A 19,277-nucleotide genomic window follows, 5' to 3' on the forward strand; every position below is an offset into this window, starting at 1 on the left:
GCAGCATTTCATTCTGTTTCAGTGATGGTAGAACAGTGGCCATAAAGAAAATAATGAAGAAGGCATTCGCGCTGTCCAAATCCATCCGTAAAGAAGTAAAGCAAGTGAGGTAAGAAGTGAAACCTGAGAAGTGTATGTTTTTCCACTTTTACATTGGTTCTTTAGGGGTTGCAATCTACCCAAATGTGACTGTAAATTCACATTCCTCTTTCTTTCAAACTGCTTTGACATGAGATCAAAATTTCCTCATGCCTGTTTGACTTTTCTCTCTACATTGTGAGACAAGGCACTTAGTTTTCTCGTTACCCTACAAAAAGCAGGGGGGACATACATGAAAATTGTTGAGGTGATGTGATTTCTCTTGATTTTCACAGGGAACTTGACCATCCCAATCTCTGCAAATTCATTGGAGGTTGTATAGAAGTGCCAAATGTTGCCATCGTTACAGAGTATTGCCCCAAAGGCAGTCTGAGTGATGTTCTGCTCAATGAAGACATTCCTTTGAACTGGGGCTTCAGGTAGAAAAAAACTTTTGAAAAGCTAAATGATACAAACTGTGCTATGTGCTGTTTAGGACAAGATGTTAATTTTAGATGAAGTCCTTGAATAGACAGGTATGTGTTATGATATGTAGAGAACGAAGAAGAAAGCAAGTAGGCTAATTCAAATATCCAGAACAACTTGTCTTCTGGATTCTTGAGCAATCATATGTGTACCACTGGTCATGCTAAGCCAATGACTTTTCAAACCATCTCTAGTTATGCTGCAAAACTGTTTTTAAGACTTTTGTTCCATGTAACTTCACTTTGTTCTCAAATATCTTGGACATCCCTATTCAGTTCAAAATTACTTCATCTCTGTTTGTAAAGACACGTTGGTGAAATGATTAGCATACCTACAAATATTTTATTATATTTACCAATACAAAAAATGAGCTCACATTGCCAATGAAACTTCTGCAAAGGCAATTACATTGTTTTTTGAGAATAATCTTCTTGGCACACTCACTCTACTTCTGCTTATGTTTGCCTTCAGCAAAGAAGATTGTAAGGGAGGAAAACATCCAAATAGAGTGAGAAAGTTAATAAAAATGGTTTCTCTTGCAAACATTTGAAAACACTTTCAAAGATACAAAGGTATCAGGAATTTCTAGAAGAAACTCAGCTGTCTTAAAAGAGGATAGAGGTCTGTGGACTGTGACAACTGAGTGGGAGATAAGGGCTTTGAGCAACCCACTTTGTTTTGGAAAAATGAGCATGGGAACACAAATGAAAGCTATTTCAGTCAGAGTGAGACTTTCTGTTATCTTCAGAAGGCTTTGGAGCCTCTCTTGAGTGAAGGTTTACTGGAAATACTAGCTGATTGATTTTTGTCTTTCAGGTTTTCTTTTGCTACTGATATTGCACAAGGAATGGCCTATCTTCACCACCACAAAATGTATCATGGACGGCTGAAGTCTCGTAACTGTGTGATAGATGACCGATGGGTTTGTAAGATTGCAGGTATAGAGAAGAAACAATTTTCAAAATTGCCCAGATAACCCACTAATGCATATAGACTTCATATCCAAGAAAGCCGAAGTCAGTTATTCCTCTCTGATGCTGAGTTACATGCTGAGAGTCTACTCTATGTTAGGCTAAAAGCATAACTGCAAAGATGTTTCCCATTTATGCTGCCTTTATTCCGAAGCTCGTGGTGTGCAAGTAAAGCCCACCATCTGATTTTCAGTAGTTCTAGTCTGTCTAACTTGTAATTATTCCAGGAACCTGCCACTGGAGATAAGATCAGGGTACAAGTAGAACAGAAACCTTGCACTGAAATGAGCCTATCTTCTCGATATAATTTTATTAAATCATAAAAATAATTCTGATTGGAAGGGCCCATGTAGTTCAACTTCTGTGCTGTCATGAAGTCTCACACAAATATTTGGCTTCCAGATACTATATTTGTAGTTGGTTTAGAGTAATATGACCACTACACACACACTAGTTTTAGACTCAGAGGTGTATTTCAAATAAAGAAAATTATTTCCTTTAGACTAGTGTTACTGTCTACTAATGCATGTGTTTCAGAGAAGTACCCACCGAATAATTTGATTCCTGTGTTCTTTCATGTTAGATTATGGTTTGCAGTCATACAGAAAAGAAGATTCTCCTGAGGGGACAAGCTCATATCAACAGCATTTGATACAGGTTTACACAGCTCCTGAAATCCTTTCCCTTTCAGACTTCGAACCCAATCCTATGACAGATGTATACAGGTGGTTAAATTTTTCTTTTCCTCACACTTAAAAGTCTCATCTCGAGTTGAGTATTCTTTAATAACAATTAGGCCGAATGTAATTCTGTGGTCACCCTGCATGTAAGTTTGTTTGTATTTTAAAAAGGTTTGATTCTGGAACACAGAAGAGCATAGATATCACACGATCTTCTCTTTCAAGGTAGATAACCAAATACTGAATTCACAGACATTATATAAATGCAGAGCTGATCTAATGATTTATAAGGAGTTGCTCTAAACTGGTAGATAAAAAGGTATAAAGATCAGCTATTATCTAATATTCCCTTTTGGTTGCTGCTTCTTATGAAAACGTACATTATTTTCAATAACGGCAATACCTTAATAACATCAATCTTTCAGGATGTCATAATGCACATATGCACCCTGTAATTCTATAATTAGTGTCAATACATTATTTTTCTGCAAACACACTGTGGCAATATTTGCTTTTCAGAGAAAAATATAGAGGTAGAAAAAGGAAATGAATGCACTAGCGAATACCACCATCCCTTTCCTTTCGAAAGTCTTTATAGGAGATTGCAGTGCAATAGCTTATTTGGTTCTCATATTCAGCCTTGCCAGTGACGGACAGCTTCTATCCAGCCATTTTTCAGATAAGAGGGCTTATAACTGAATTTTTAGAGAAAAATAATCCGATGAAAGAGTCATTGAACCAGGCTTTTCACAAAATTACCCACATTCTTGGTTCTTGCATGAATTTTCTGTATTAAATAGGAAAATCCCTGTGTTGGTGTATTCTGTGGCATAACAGTGATACTTCCTCTGCCTGGTTATTTACAGTAGTTTGCTGAAAGCATTTGAAAGGGAAAAATGCAGAAATGTGCTACAAAATGTTTTGTGGCCCTATTCTCTTACTTTTTCTTGCCACATTCCAAGCTGAGCAGAAGTCTTCTATTTCCTGGTGACTTTGGTAGCTAGTAGAATGTAAAGAACTGGAATTCAATTAGAGATTTAAATGTCGACAGTGCAACCCAGTTGAGCAGAAGGCATGGTCATTAGCACTGTTTATTAACAACATCTACCAAGGAGTAGCTGTTACTGCCTTTTATTAAAAGCTCTGAGTTTTGCTGTGGCCTACACTAGGCCACAAGAAGTATTTACTGCCTTAAGCAACTGTTATTGGGCTCTTATTGAAAAATTAGTTGCAGAAACAGAGAATGTTGTTTGAGTCTTCTCCTTTTTAAATTAGGACTCGTTAAAAATTGTATGGACTAAAGATATGACTTTCTAGATAAGATTTACTGGATGAATGCACATTATCCCCTTGTAAAGAAATGTATGCATATACTATGTGCTAGAATATTATTAATTTTTCATTCATTCTATCAGATTACATAAGTAAGAATTTGAGGTCTCATTAGTACGTACATCTATAGGCTCAAACATGCCCCTAGAATTTTCTTCAAAATAGCTCAGCTAAAGGCAGTTTGTCACTGTTGATACTTCTGTCTATTGTCATTTGCCCTGTGTCAGTCTATCTTTACAACATGGACTGGCTTTAGAAAGTACTGTCCTCCAACTAAGCCATGATTTTAGGATTGTCTTATGCATTGTTGTTTACAACTGCCCCACAGCCAAAATGTATTCCAGAAATGTTTGCTTGGTACTTACCTGAAATCAATACTGCCGCTGCTTGAATTAGATACCATCACTTGACTTTGTACGCAACCTGCCCTCTTGAAGCCATTTCTTGCTAAGGACTTCCCTTAAAATCATGCTAAAAGCTGATTTGCTCATATCATAGATGACTACAATGAACTTTTGACAGATTAAGTGAATGCTAGCTGAATCTATCTTGCTGTCAGTCTCTGTGTCTGCAAAATCCAGGTCTTCTTTTGTTGTACCACAGTTAATCCTTTCTTGGTAAAAAAGAAGAGCCAATAAGAAATGAAATCAGAAAAGGAACAAGAGCAATGTACAGTAAGGGAAAAAAAGATAGAGCTGTACCCTCTAACATTAAAAGGGTTGTCTTTTTAACCAACCTATTCTTCAGAACTCACATTTTGACAGAGTTTGTGTCTAATGATATGAGCAGGTGCTAAGCCCTCCTGGTACATGTATGGGGGCTCACTGGCCACAGAGCAGTGTCCCAGTTTTGAAATCCTCAGTTTTTATTTGTGCAAAAATTCCATTAATATTCCTGAATATATGGCCCAAACTAAAAATTAGCTGAAACTGCAGGAATGGGACTTGTAATTTTGTGTGCTCCTACAGATGAATCACTTGCTTTTGAAGTTTTCCAGGGAATGTGTTGGTCAGATGGGAAAGCTAAAATGGAAATGGGAACAGGAGCATGAGAGAAAATCCTGTTTGAGCTGAAGAGGCTGTTTCCAGTCACAGTTTCTCCTAGACTGGTTCCTTTTGATTTATAATTGTTATGTGAAGTTCACTTTCCACTATGGTAGGACTTTTTTGAGCAGTGCTGCTGAAGCTGAATGAAATCAATACTGCTTTATCAGAATTACCATCATCTGTTTACTATCCTAGAAAATCTGTTTCAGTTTTGCTATCTCAACACAATTGATGTTCCTTTCTACTACCAAATATACCTCAAATTAACATAAAAATCTCATCAGATTAATTTCTACATTATTCAGCATGGTTTATATTAATTACTTTATTTGTTGGTGGTGGTCCATGAGTGGACAGAAAGACAGACATACCCCATTATATAACTAGAATGCATTACAGAACAGAGCAACTATTAGCAATAGAACAGATTGCAAACCAACATTCCCCATGAAAATAAATGTTATCTAGTACAGACACATGCAGGGAATTAATTTTCATGCACTTTGAACACATAAAGAGGCAAGAACATCTTTACCAGGATTGCTGGCTGGAGGAGATTTTGGCTTCTTAGATGTCACTGCTCTTAAAGATCTCTATTGAGTTAAATAAGAAGACTGAACACTCAGTTTTTACCTCATCTTTTCCATTCTTCACCTCAATTACTGTGTTTGACCTTGATTCATCTGAAGAAGATGATTATGATGAAAATATGATTCAGAAAAACAACCAAAAATGCTCTCCACAAAAGTCGTACTCTGGACACACACTGTTTCATCGTTGACTTTATAGAGATTTTCAAGAACAGTTATCAATGCTGAAAAGAAACCACTCCTCCAGCTGATGATCCTGATGAACTTTCACCCTCCTCTTGATTACAGCACAAACCTGTCCTGTATGTTTAATTAGTAAATATCATGTAATACCATGCATATATCCGCTCTGGGTTCCATTAATTCTTCCAGAGAAAATTGCTTTGCTGTCCATCAAACCCAAATGCTTTATCTCTGAGACTGATAACTGTGAGAGGAGACTGCTATGAAATGATCAGTGACAGACCGCTGAAAACACAGAGCAGTAACAGACAGCAGCACTGTTGCCACCCTCAATTTTGGCATATTGGTCTTTCAGTCATAACACGGGAGAGAATAAGAAATCAGGGACAGAAGAAATAATTTATGTCATTAACAGTTATTTTGTTAAGATTTTGGTTTGCTTTCATTCTGCAGTTATGCCATCATTTTACTAGAAATTGCCACGAGAAGTGACCTCGTGCCAGTAAGTAGAGATAAACTTTGATGTTTCCATGACAACTTTGATTCGGCTTCAGCTTAAGATACAAACCACACTGAGAAACCGAACATTTGATTTATTTTTCAAGCATGCATTTTTCTCTTGATTTTGTGGGTGCAAGTTCAGTTTCAATGGAAGGTGCAATCAGGGCTTCTTCATGCATCTTCCAATCCTCCCTTCAGCACTTTAAAGAAAAGCATATGACAAAAATAGCGTAGCTCCAAAACTGCCTTTTGGTTGGCCCCATAATGCTGAATGGCAGGGGTGGGGAGAGGGAAGGTATGCCATAACATCTTCCTTTTTCTCCCACTATTTCTTCACTTTCCTGCTCCACACAGGCTCTTTCAGTGGAGTCTTGCAGTAGTAAGAGCATGCTAAAAGAGCAAATGAGCTGTTGTTGGTAAGGAAAATGCCTTCCTTGCATGCATTACATGGTCAGTGCTGTAAGGCAAACACCAAAAAATGCACCCTGAAATTGAAACTAGGTGTTCTGGATGTGTAACCCTCTCCTGTCTGAAATTTGCTTAACAAGAATTCTAATAATGAAGACCTGAAATTGCCATTCTTCCATTTCTGACAGTTTGTGATAGTAGACCAATGTAGGCTTTGTGGTTTCTCAGAAGTTACCCAATATCTTGACAGGTATTTGTTTGTTATAAAAGTTGTTTACTTCATTTAAACAACGAAATTAAGGTCTTTCAGCTATGAAAAAGCTTTAAGACAAGGCCACCCAGTTTAGACTGGGTTTCATCTTTTTTTTTTTTTTTTTCCTTGTGCTTTCATGTAAAAGAGCTCATCTGGAAGTGGTAGAGAAGAAGTCATAACAGTAATAATGATCATAGCAACGTATTTTCAATTAGTGGTACAAAAAGCACACCACTTGTTTTAACATTGTGTAATCCCTTTTTCTCTAGAAAGATGATGTGCATTCAGGTGAATATTCTTGGTGTCCATCTTTGGCAGAATTAATTTCAGGAAAGGCTGAGAATTCTTGCCCATGTCCCACAGATTATATAGAGGTGAGTAAGACACAATACTGTGCACAAAAATTCTTTATTGAAGTCAATTTAAGACATGCCACAGAAGTTTTATGGCAATATTGCCTTTGATGAATGCAAAAAACCCAGAAGTTAAGAATTACATCTCAGAAAAGGCATGATGAAATTATTTCTTGTCTTTAATAAAAAAACAGTCATTCTGACAAATTGAAAATTTCAGTTGTCCCCTCAATTTGTCAGTGTGGTAAATTATGTTTTTTATATTCAGTCATTGATTTTTGTGCATTTTCATTTTATTATAAAGTGTTGAGTTCCATGCATATTTTATATCAGTAATATCTATTTAGCTTGCTGGCAAAGGGCTTATAAATAGTGACGTATGTGTCTCAGGGAAAGTATGAATTTGGTTTGATTCTCCTGAAAAAGTTTTAAGAGTTCAGTAGCTTCAAACTGCCTAATAAAACAAAGTACACCCCCTCCCAGTTCAATTAAATCAGAATGAGATTGTGATATCCTTGTTTCAGCTAAAGAGCTATACAATTCATCTTTGGTGTTTTTCAGTAACCTGAAGGTAACACACTTCTCATAAGCAGCACTGGACTTTAGTCAGGCACTAATATCCTTAAAAAGCAGTTGAGTTTTAATCTTTTGTGAATTTTGTGTACACACAAGTCCTCTGAAAACAATATGTGACTCCAACAGCATAACACAAGAGCTTAAGAAGTGTTTGGCAGAAGTAATGTGAGCATCTAATTCATGATTTCCCACAGTAGCATTTTCATGAACTAACATCCTTTGTTGAGCATGAATCTGTAGAAATCTGGAGACCTCAGTATAGCTCTGCTACTCTTCACTAGCTGCAAATCGGTCTTCACATGCACAGTTTGCACTGAGAAAATAGTAGTATTAATTGGAAATGCTGGCTACGCTTGGAATGACAAAATGTTGTGTGCTTTTCTCACTCTTTTTCCCTGCTCCAGTTAATTAGAAGGTGCAGAAAAAATAATCCAGCCCAAAGGCCTACATTTGAACAAGTCAAGAAAATGTTATACAAGATGAATCCTAATAAAGTTAGCCCTGTTGACATGATGATGACTCTGGTAAATTTATTTTTTTATTCCAATCCAAATCAATGTGCTCATTTGCAATAACTTTCACCTCTATCCTTCAGGTTTCTTTTTTGATCTCGTGCCCTTTTTTGATGAGAAGATTCACAGTCATTTATTCATCTCTGGTGGTCTGATTGTAGCTGCTGTTCTGCTCAAGACCCAGCTTTCCTTCTCATTCCAGCTCTGTCTGTTTTTCTCAAGTTTCTCAACTTCTTTGGGGCTGAACACCTTTGTTTCTTCGGTCAAATGTTGTTGGGTTTTTAATGCACTCACAGGAAATGGTATTCCCCTTTTTCAGTGGCTCATTGATGGTTTTACAGTACTGGAGGTATAGAAACCCTACTTGCCACAAACGACACGTTTACAGATGCCTTTTGAGCAGAGTATCTCAAGACCATCAGTAGAGGAGACTCCTGTCTCTGCAACCTGTTTCAACAGACAGAGCAAGGATGCATGAAGCACAGCATAGCATAGCAGGACAGTTTTTGGAACAGCACTGTAGACTTCTGATAAAAGACTGAGACTTAGATAGATACCTCAGTTTTGGTAATATATTTTAACTATGTCTGAAGCTTGGTCTCTGCATTGGATTTGACCCCTCATCACAGAATCACAGAATGATTGGGGTTGCAAGGGAACTCTAGAAATCTTCTTGTCCAACCCAGTTGCTAAGGCAAGTTCACCAGAGCAGATCACACAGGAATGTATCCAGGTGGGTTTTGAATGTCTCCAGAGAAGGAGACTCCACAGCCTCTCTGGCAAGCCTGTTCTGGCACCCTCAAAGCAAAGAAGTTTTTTCTCATATTCAGATAGAACCTCCTGTGCTTCAGTCTGTACCTGTTGGCCCTCAACCTATTGTTGGGCACCACTGAAAGGAGTCTGTTCTCATCCTCTTGACATCCACCCTTGAGATATTTATAAACATTGACGAGACTTTGCGAAGTCTGGAAGTGGCTTCTGCCCTCTTACGTATAAGCAACAGTCTCAAACCTAGATTAATAAATTTACCTAGGGAGAAATCTAATCTCTGGATTTTGTGAAAAAAAGTTAACTATCTTGGTTCTCAGTCTTATCTGAATATTTTCAAAGCAGAATCTTTCAAATGCTTAAATCCTATCCAACTATGAATCTGTTTCAGTAAAAGGACTGTTTTATGCAAATTTCTATGTTATTTAGATGGAGAAATATAGCAAACATCTGGAGATACTGGTTTCTGAGAGAACACAGGATTTAATGCATGAAAAACAGAAGACTGATCGTCTGTTGTATAGTAAGTTATATAGCAAAAAATATCGGATATTCTTCTCAATAATAATTTGATTTTAACTGTCTAATTACAAACAGAAACCATTTGATAGGTCATTATTTAATAGGTATTTAGTTGACAATGAAATAATATACTTATTCCTTGCAAAGCTGGAAGGATATTTAGCTACTTTTTATATTTTCCTCCTAAAAACTGGTGTACTCATCTGAGAGCTATGACTGCAGAATGCATAACGCTCTCACTTTGATCTTGATTGTCAGTCCTTCTGTACAGTTATAGATATTGGCGAATTGGTTTTAGACTGATGTTACTTTTGATGGCAGTGTACCTTCCAGAATTCCACCAGAAAAAAAGTCATAAAGAAACAGGTATAATACATAGGAGAGAAAAGGAAATGGCTGTGAAAGTGCAAGATATGAGAAGTAAAGAAGATTAAAAAAAAAAAAAAAAAAGAGGAGATAGTAAACAACACAGAAAGAAAATGCTAGCAAAGAATTGACAAAGAAGAGTTAGTAACATCACATTATTAGAATATAACCTTTATCTGACTTGGAATGTTGGATATTGGCTTGTTTGAACTAAAAGCTATGGGTTTTCTGAAAAATCTGGACTTGTTATCAGTGAGATTTACTGTGAATTCTCACTCACAGCAGAGCAGATTTTGATGTTAAAGTGTGCTTTCATCTTCAGTATATTTCACATTTACAAACATCATTTTGACACCTTTAATTAAACTTGTTCTGTTCATGGTGTGTTTTTATCCATGTCAAAAGAGTAACAATGCTCTACTTTCTACAACAGGTATGTTGCCAAAGCAAGTAGCAGATGATCTCAGGCAGGGAAAACATGCACAAGCTCAAAGTTACTTAAGTGCCACCATCTTTTTCAGGTAAACAGAAATGAAAGATAGGACTGGAACTGAATCCTACTGCAGAAATTTTAGGCTCCTTGTGGAGGTGAATCTCCCAACTGAGTACAAAATTTCTATCTAAACTGTAATTTATCATACCAGCTGGCAACATTCGGCTCTGTAAATGAATGTCTTTCAAAATTCTCAAGTCTCCCTTTTTCGTTGTAATTACTTAAATAAAAAAACAAGATTACTGTGGAGCTCTAACACACAGCAGGATGTCACTTCATGTGTGTTACACACAGAGACATGTATGTTTCATAAGCATTTAACTGTGCAAAGGAAATTTGCCTGTCCTTAGGGTCCACATAGATTTACAGAGTATGACTTGTTATGAGTGCATGTAGCAACATATAAATTGCATATTTTCACTTGTCATAAATGGACAGACATTAAGTGTCCTTTTTGCAATTGTACATAAGCCAAAATTGACAACTTATGCTGTTACAGATTAAAGTCCAGCTGTAAAAAATGGCTTACTGCATTGGTAAGCAAAAAGACTTAGGTCAGTCAGTCCTTTTAAATGGAGGGAGTCCATTTTCAGTTTAAGTAAACATTTGAAGACAAAACTTTTCTGTAAGATCTTTAGTGAAAGAAACACTGAAAAACAGAAGGTTGAGGTAGCTCCACTGAAAAATTATTACTGTGTTTAGGACTACCAATCTGCAATGGTTAAGGCAGCGGATGAGTATGTTTTTTGTTGTGTTTTCACAGTGACATTGTTGGCTTCACTCAGCTGTCCAGCAGCAGCACACCGTACCAAGTGGTTGATCTCTTGAACAAGCTTTATACCACTTTTGATGAAATTATAGACAACTATGATGTCTATAAGGTGGAGACAATAGGAGATGCCTGTAAGTTCCTTGAGCTGTGGGCGATGATGGGGTATGAGTATTTCATCAGGACAGAGACTGATTTGATGACAAGGAAGAACATATGAAGGAGATTTGAAAAGCTTCTTACCACTGGGAAGAACGCATAAAACATTTAGGGGAGAAGTCCTTGCTGAGACCTAGCAAACTTAAGGAACATTTTCCTGCATACCTTTCATCAGTTCTACAATTTGTGGGTGTTGTGGGTGGGATGAATGAGTTGAGTTACCTACCACTGCTGTTTATTTGGTTCCTCTGACCTGTAAAGTCTAACTTTAAACCTCAGCAACAGATTAATCCCAGTTGGCAATTTCTGTTTCACAGGAACACAAATGAAAAATTTACATGGGAGCACAAATGCCATTCTATAAGCTTTACTATCTCTGTCTTTCTTGTAAAGACCACAACAACCTTATGTCTCCTAATACTCTGTAGGAGCTTGTCTGCCTTGTCTCTTTGGATTTTTAGGAAAATAGCTTTCTGTTTGCTACCATATAAATCTGCTGGGGATATACTACTGTTAAAACTGACTTCCGTCAAAAACCTAGCATGATCTAGCAGGATATTTGGATGAGGCAGACAGGAAATCCTCTACAAGATGTGGAAAAAAACCACTTTTTTTTTTTTTTTTTTTTTCCTGGCAAGGTTGAACACATTCAGGAGCATAAAATTCCTGAAGAAATGCACTTGGGGGATCTTGAAGAGACCTGCCTCTTGTCCTGCACAGTAACAGTCAGTGTGGGAGGCATAGGACAGTGCCCACTTGGAATCACTGTCTCTCTTTATATCTGCCCAAAGACAATAGATATTAACAGGCACTTTCCCACTACCTGTCCTACTTCAAGCATCTTCAGTGTGGGGAGGAAGGAAGAAAGGGTAAGAGAGAATAAATCTGATGGAAATGTGAAAAGGAAATCCAACATTTTTTAGAGCTAGGGTAATTACTCACACGAGCTGGGGCCTTATCCTTCATTTGTTTCTGGCTTTCTCTGTTCAACATGCACAACTGTGCTGTGGGATATGAAGGAATGTGGCTTTATTTTTTTCTAACTTATGCAGCACCCTTTGTTAAATTTGTGTGTAATGTCAAAGGTTAACACAATTGCATTGTTGTGTTAAGATATGGTGGTGTCAGGAGTACCCAAAGAGAACGGGATCCTTCATGCCGGTGAGATCGCAAGCATGGCTTTAGACCTTCTGGATGTCTGCAAGACTTTTAAGATCCCACACAAGCCCGACACCCTCCTAAAGATAAGAGCAGGAATCCATTCAGGTATGTTGAGAGGGCTCCAAAGGAGTCTTCCTCTGGTTTAGCAAAAATTTCTGTAGTGGAATTTCCTCTCAGTGTGAATAAGAATACAACTTCTTGTTATGGAATGGAACAACTCACAGAGATCATCCCAGCAGAATAAATTATTGGATACCTGGAATATTTGGAACACAATGTTTTATTCCATAAAACACTGGAACCACCACATGGCCCCAGTGCCCCAGTGAGGACTGCTATGTCATGCCGTGTGTCTGTCACTTGTCCTTTTCAGCTGTTTTCTTCTCAAAACAATGAATTGCTTGTTGACTCTTTGATCTAGCCTTCACTCTCAGACTCCCAGCTCCCCGATCTAAACTGATGTGTGATTGCAGTTCCTTCTTGAGAGGCAGCGAGGGCTGGACACATGCTGTGCAGCCCAAAATAAGCAAACTAAGTGACTTATGTTGTCTCAGCAAGAGATCATATTTTCTATATTTTAAATCTCCTGGGGATAACAGAAAGGAATCAGAATGCCCACTTTCTGCCTTCAACAGGAGCAGGTTACTTCCTGTTCCTGCTTTTCCATGTGACTAGTGAACATTTTGTGCCCAGCTCCTGTTTGCAGCATTCCTGTCTTACTGCCACTCAAAATATTTGGTTGTCATGTTGAAACATAATTCTGCAGGTGCCTAAATTCACACACATTACATCCATCCCACCATCGCTTCCCCCACCAATCCTCTGTGAGGCCCTTTTGCGATTGCCTCCATGGGTCTGGAACCCATCTGTAATTCAGACGTATAACCCATGTAAGACAATACTGACACTCAGTATTTATCTCGCTCATGAATGAGATGTAAGGTAGTGCATGAAGCAGCCATGAGGTTGTATGACTGATTATCTGATTTAAAACCAAAAAATATCTTGGAGTTTGTTTGTTTGTTTGTTTGTTTGTTTGTTTGTTTGTTTGTTTTTAACAGGAGCAGTTGTAGCTGGAGTTGTTGGGACCAAAATGCCACGGTACTGTTTATTTGGAGATACTGTGAACACAGCTTCCAGGATGGAATCTACCAGTGAAGGTAAGAAGGAACAAACTGCAGATGTAGTTTTGTCCATCCCTTAATGAGTTCTGAAAAAACGTTATGCTGAGTTTTGAGTTCTGTCCTGTTTAAATGACTCCAAATCCTGTAAGGAGGGTGTTGATTTCTGGGTCCAATCTGTCTATGAGTAAATTATGCCAGTGATATTTTCTACATCCTTTGTAACAAGATCCTTTTATTCCCCAAGTCTCAGAGAGGGATTTTCAGGGCTTTGAAGTTCTCTACAATAAAAATGAGTAAGAATCAGATAATATTCGAGGTAAGTGGATATGTTAACTGTTTCTATTCCTTCCTGACACCCAGCTGAATTTATAGCTGAAATATTTTCATGACTCCTCTATTTCTCTGATAACTTCCTATAATGGAGAACACAAGAGGTGGTAGGGCACCATGGGGGAGCTGTGTCTGTCTTTAACCAGTATAGAAAATAGTATGTGCACTCCAGGAAAGAGATTAGACAGAAATCTCTAGAGATTAAATAATGGACATATCCTTACTTTCACTTCTTCCCAGGAGATAACAGAGCTCCATGTTTATTTAACAAGCTTATTCTTTAGCCAGCATGAGCATTTGAACCTCAACTTATGAAATATTTTAGACTGAAGAACAAACAAACAAACAAACCCCAAAACAAACAAATAACCAAAGAAAAGAATAAAAGAGTTGAAGGGCAAACAATCTTGATGACTTATATATGCTTATTTCATTCCTTAAATGGCTCACACTGCAGTGCTTTGTAAATTGATTTGAATTAGGCAAAATCCAAGGTATTTTCAAGTTTAATTAAATTTTAAAAATTGATGCTTTCAACAACTATCATGATCTACTAAAAACAAGAAAGTCAGAGGAGTGATCCTATATGATATCTTTGAATTTGATTTGAGAATCAGCTAGGATTCATTGCTTTCATCATTTTATATATTTTTTCATAGCAAATGCTGGCCTGAGTGGAACAAGTATAACTTCATTTTCCTCTGTCAGTCTTTCAGATAACTCCTTTCCTTCTCCTCCTCCTCCTCCTCCTCCTCCTTTCAGGCTCCTTGTATGACCTTATTCGACTGTTTTAAAACTAATGTCTTCAAAATCTGCTTCCATCATTCTTCACATTTCATCTTTCATTCTGTATGTCAGTCTGTTTCTCATATGGTGCATCAACACTACAAACTAAAGTATAAAGACAGAGCTTCTTATCTTTTAAAACTTTCTTTTATCTCCCTACTTCTCTGGCCACATACATGTGAGGATTTCAAATTATATTAATGTGCTTTAACCCTAAGATAATAACTTTAAAATAGATTGCATAATTAATAACTAGAAATATAAATTAAAATCTCTGTCAGCTGGAATCTGAGTGGTAGTGTCTTGTTCCCAAGCAGAATGACCAGTTAAAATATCACATATCTACTGGAAAGAATTTTTCAGAGATATGTATCTGGATATATTGAAACATGCATTTGCTGGTCTACAGAGATTGTTCTGAGACTTTCAATAAAAAACATTTCAACAACAACAACAACAACAGCAAAAGTAGATATTACAAGACTTTCATTTTATGAAATGAGAAAAATCAGCCTGTCCTACTATAATCTGGGATTTTTTTCCAACAAAGAAGCATAATTATTTACTCCATGTTGCAGAGTGTTAAAGGCAAAAGGACCGCAGAGGTTTTTTGTTAATTTTCAAAATTTTGGCAACATTTTGTTTTCTGGCAAAAGTAGGATTATTCAGAATCTGTTCTATCTGTCCTTTTCCTTATTTCTTCTTCCATCATTTGCAAAAGACAAGTTAGCCAGGGTTTACATGAAGATAAATTCTCAACAAAGGAAAAATCACCTTGTTAAAAAATTAGTGGAATTATTTTCTCTTCCTCCTGTTTTTATTTATGAGTTTTGAGGCAGAGCAATGATGGCACTTTCCTTGATGTTTAGACTTTGCTGAAAACTGTATGTGCAAATAAAGTGCTGGCTCTTTATTGACCAGGAGGTAGAACTATGTACACTTTTCTTCACAAGATGAAAAGGGTGCTTGTCAGTAACTTCAACCAGGCAGCTGTGAATGGTGGACAAATGATATTAGATGCAGGATGTGAAGAGTAGTGTTTGTTGACAGCCACGTATTTGTCCTGAGATGCTCTCACAAAGAGGCCAGAATACTGGAGCTTGTGTGCAAACACTTCAAATAACACAAGAATGATGGGAAAGACACACAAAAAAAAAAAAACACAAGGAGGAGTTTATTAATGAGTCTTGAAGTTTTTGGCACACAGAGGGGGATGGGTCTGTCTTAGATGTTTAAATTGTTATGGTAATGTGACAATTGTCTCTCTTTCCAGCTCTTAAAATACAGTGCAGTTCAAGCGCATACCAGCTGTTGGAGCAGATTGGAGAGTATGTGTTAGTATGCCGTGGGAATTTACAAGTCAAGGTGTGTATGCAACATTTATACTCAGCTTTTCAGAGACGAGAGTGTGAAAATATTCTGGAATCCCTGAATTTTAACCCATGCAGTCCTCTATGTCTCAGAGTCCTTGGGTTAAGCTATTTCCTGTCCCTGAAGAGGACAGGCTCAAGTTTTAAACCAGGACCATTTCCATGGGCTTGTTCATGGGACAACCCTGATAATTCAGAGACGAAGGATTTAGACAAATTTGGAAGTACTGTGTGTAATGTCAATTTGTCATAACTGCTTAAAATAAAAAAAACATAATTCGGAGACATCAGAAATCATAATAAGAGTTCTATAAGAGGACTAACCTATTTCCAGGCCCAGTTTTGGATGGGACTTCAAACAATTGTTTTAATCAATAGTGCTGCTGCTTCTTTTTAAGGAAAAGTTTTATGCCTCAGTTTTGCTGTATGTAAAATGGCTGATGGGCACATCAGTCTCCTTTGGGGACTTGCTTTGAGCTGTGATAAGAAGATTATTGCACAAATGACATTTACTACTATAACCTCATAACTCTTCTTCTTTAGGGGAAAGGAGATATGGTAACATACTGGCTTGAAGGTAAGAAAGCCTCTGCCACGCAGAAGACAGTCACCAGCACTTCTGTGACTCTTCAGGACCCCAACAGAGCTTCATTTAGTGTGATACCAGGTGTCCTGCACAGTGATCCTCTCTCAAGTCCTGCCTACTAGCCACTCACTGACTTCAGCATGCATCCTGCTTTCAGTCTGCTAGGTCATCCCACTGAATCAGTAAGAAAATATAGATAGTGTGTCACTTTGGCCCTGTGGATGTGTTAGCTCACACTTTATTCACAGGTGACAGGAAAAATACAAAAAAGCAAAAAATCATCTTGAGAAACGATACGTAAGACTGGCACCCCAGGGCAGAAGAAAGGTCCCGGTGTCACTTGTTGATTTGGTTTTGCTGGTTAATCCCCTGCCAGCAAACTCTGTTACTTCAAAACCAGGTGGCTGGACATTCCAGCCTGTAAACTGCTCCCAAAGGGAAGAAGGAGACAGTGTAGTGTTGCTATCCAGTGCCATGATAAACCTTGTGGGTGTGATTGGTTTTGTGCCCTGAAAGGGAAAAGTGAGAAGTGTGTTGTGTTAGAAAGCAACACCCACGGAAAGAGGAGGATGAAACAGTGCAATTGCAGTGGATACAAATCAAAATGAGCATTTGTGCTCCTGCTTCTGTTTCATCTCTGTTGAATGGAACACAGAATGAGGAATTAAGAACAAAGTCGAGGGTTAGTGATACCTGCCATCTTCATACAGAGATCTAAAAATCTTTGGAGATAAATGAAAGACATCGCATGCTGTTGTTAAACAGAAGAGAGTCCATTACAGCTGCTCTTGTCTCTGGCTGTTCTGGGTTTTCTCTGAAAAACTACTCATGACATTGGCTTATATTATAGAGTTGCTTTTTGATTTAAGTGGTGGTGGAAGCTGGTTAGCTTTCTGACTGTGAAATCAGGCAGCCCTCTGAGTCACTGTGTAATTTAGGACACAGTCTAGAAACGGTCATTCCTGAGCAAGCATTTCCTGTAAAGAGAGACCCGCCACTACAAGTGGAGTCATCTGTTGATGAGCATGGTTCCGTAAGCACTGCTGGTGTTGACTTTCTTTAAAGATAAAGCATATGCATGGTGGGCACTGTTTATACTTTTTAGGGTTTTATTTATGGCAATAAACTACCTTTCAGGGTTAATCTATTCAGAAGAGTTTAGCCAGCTCCAGTTGAACTGATCAGAATTAGATAGGTGAAACAGAGGAAAAAAGGATACCAAGAGTCACTACAGCTCCACCTCAATGTGAACTGGACTTGCCAAAGCTAACTGTGAGGAGGTGAAAAGGAAGGACCATGAGTGACACAGCACCATTTACCCCTCCTTATCCTGCTCCTGTACTTTCCAGCCTGTCCCCAATCCTAGGTACAAGTACAAAAACACACATGTAGATGAAATTTTTCTGGTATAAAGTACGAATTTGTGTAGTTTAAACAAGCAGCTGACTAGTTTCCCATGTTCCCATGGAGTTAGCATGTGTGATAGTAATAGAAGAGTCATGCTCAGAATATCCTTCAGCTTCTGTGGAAAACAAATGCAGTGGTAATGTTAGATTTTTCAGTGATGCTTAATAGAGGTAGCAAGCTAAATCCTTCTGAAGTATGGAAGACTTGTTTGAAATGCACAGAAAACTATAGAAGATTCTGAGTGAAATGTTGTCTCAGAAGTCTGTTGGAAAGTTACCACCTGAATGGGACTGGAATCTCAGAATGGGACATACACACAGCTGATCTTGTCACATGAGATCCCAACATAGAATCCAGCCAAATATTTTAAAATTAAAATTTTTAATTGGCTTCACATTTTTTTCCAAACTTAAAATATTCTTTCCTCTATTTTTTAATTTCATTTTAGTGCATGGTATGGTGCATTTATCTTATTTGTAATCTTATGAAAATAAACCTTTCAGTTATCTAGAACCCAGAAATAACCTTTAGCACAAACATTTCTTTTATCCAAATGCTACCTAGATATTCTGAAACTCTCTGCTCTATTATATTGCTGCGTGATGTATAATACAGTTTACATTATTCTTTTAACGAGTTAGCATTTTTAAAATTTCTATTAGAAAGGTGCATATCATAGGGTCTTATCAAATGTCAATGTGAAATCATGAGCGTTGTTATATGTTCATCTGTACCAGTACTTCTGTTTTAAATCTTCTGCATTATTTTAGTGTTGGTTTTAGAATTAAAAGATTTAAAATGAGTGTCTTCTGAGTTTAAACTCTTCTAAAGAGAAATTAGTGATGAGTGACTATTAGAAAGCCTGTTGAATTCACCACTGATATGTCTTTGGGTGGATTAAAATTCTGCTGAAGGTAGTAGAGATTCTTGCTGAATTCAATAAACTTAGAGTCTGGTGGTTATCTGCAGAAGAGGTACAGCTTGAAGAACACCAGTGTCAGCCTGCCTCTCCATTTTGTTGTTTTTTCTTGATCCTCTACTCAAACAGAGCATCTCCAGAACGAGAACTAATTTATTCTCCAAGGACCATTGAATCTGCCATATCTTTCCTGAGACTTCAAGCAGTAGTTCTTATAATGTCAGTTTGTCCAATGACTGTGATGATATGACTGTTGTTCCTCCAGAAGACAGAAGTACAAAATGAATGTTATATATGCAACCTGAAGTGTCTTCAGTCAACTAGCAAGTATTTAAGATTAATCTCAGTTATTTTGACAGATGTAATCATTCGCTACAGCCATATTCTGTTGTCAGCTACGAAAGCAATGGCAAGTTTCAGGAACATGAGCTCTATTTGTTTACACAGATTTTTACTAGAAATTAGATACAACGCAGCAATCATTAGAGAATGTATGATAGAGCAAATTCAGCAGAAGTGGTTGCAGCATAAACCTTGTGAGATGTGCA

At 37.6% G+C, this 19,277-nt stretch overlaps 1 pseudogene; it reads left to right on the forward strand.

The window, feature by feature from the left end:
• Window positions 1-16,525, forward strand: part of LOC136115404 (atrial natriuretic peptide receptor 1-like) — a 33,655-nt pseudogene extending 17,130 nt beyond the window's left edge.
• The last annotated feature ends 2,752 nt before the right edge of the window (window positions 16,526-19,277 follow it).

This window comes from Patagioenas fasciata, chromosome Z, assembly GCF_037038585.1.
Source record: "Patagioenas fasciata isolate bPatFas1 chromosome Z, bPatFas1.hap1, whole genome shotgun sequence".
Taxonomy (NCBI): Eukaryota; Metazoa; Chordata; class Aves; order Columbiformes; family Columbidae; genus Patagioenas; species Patagioenas fasciata.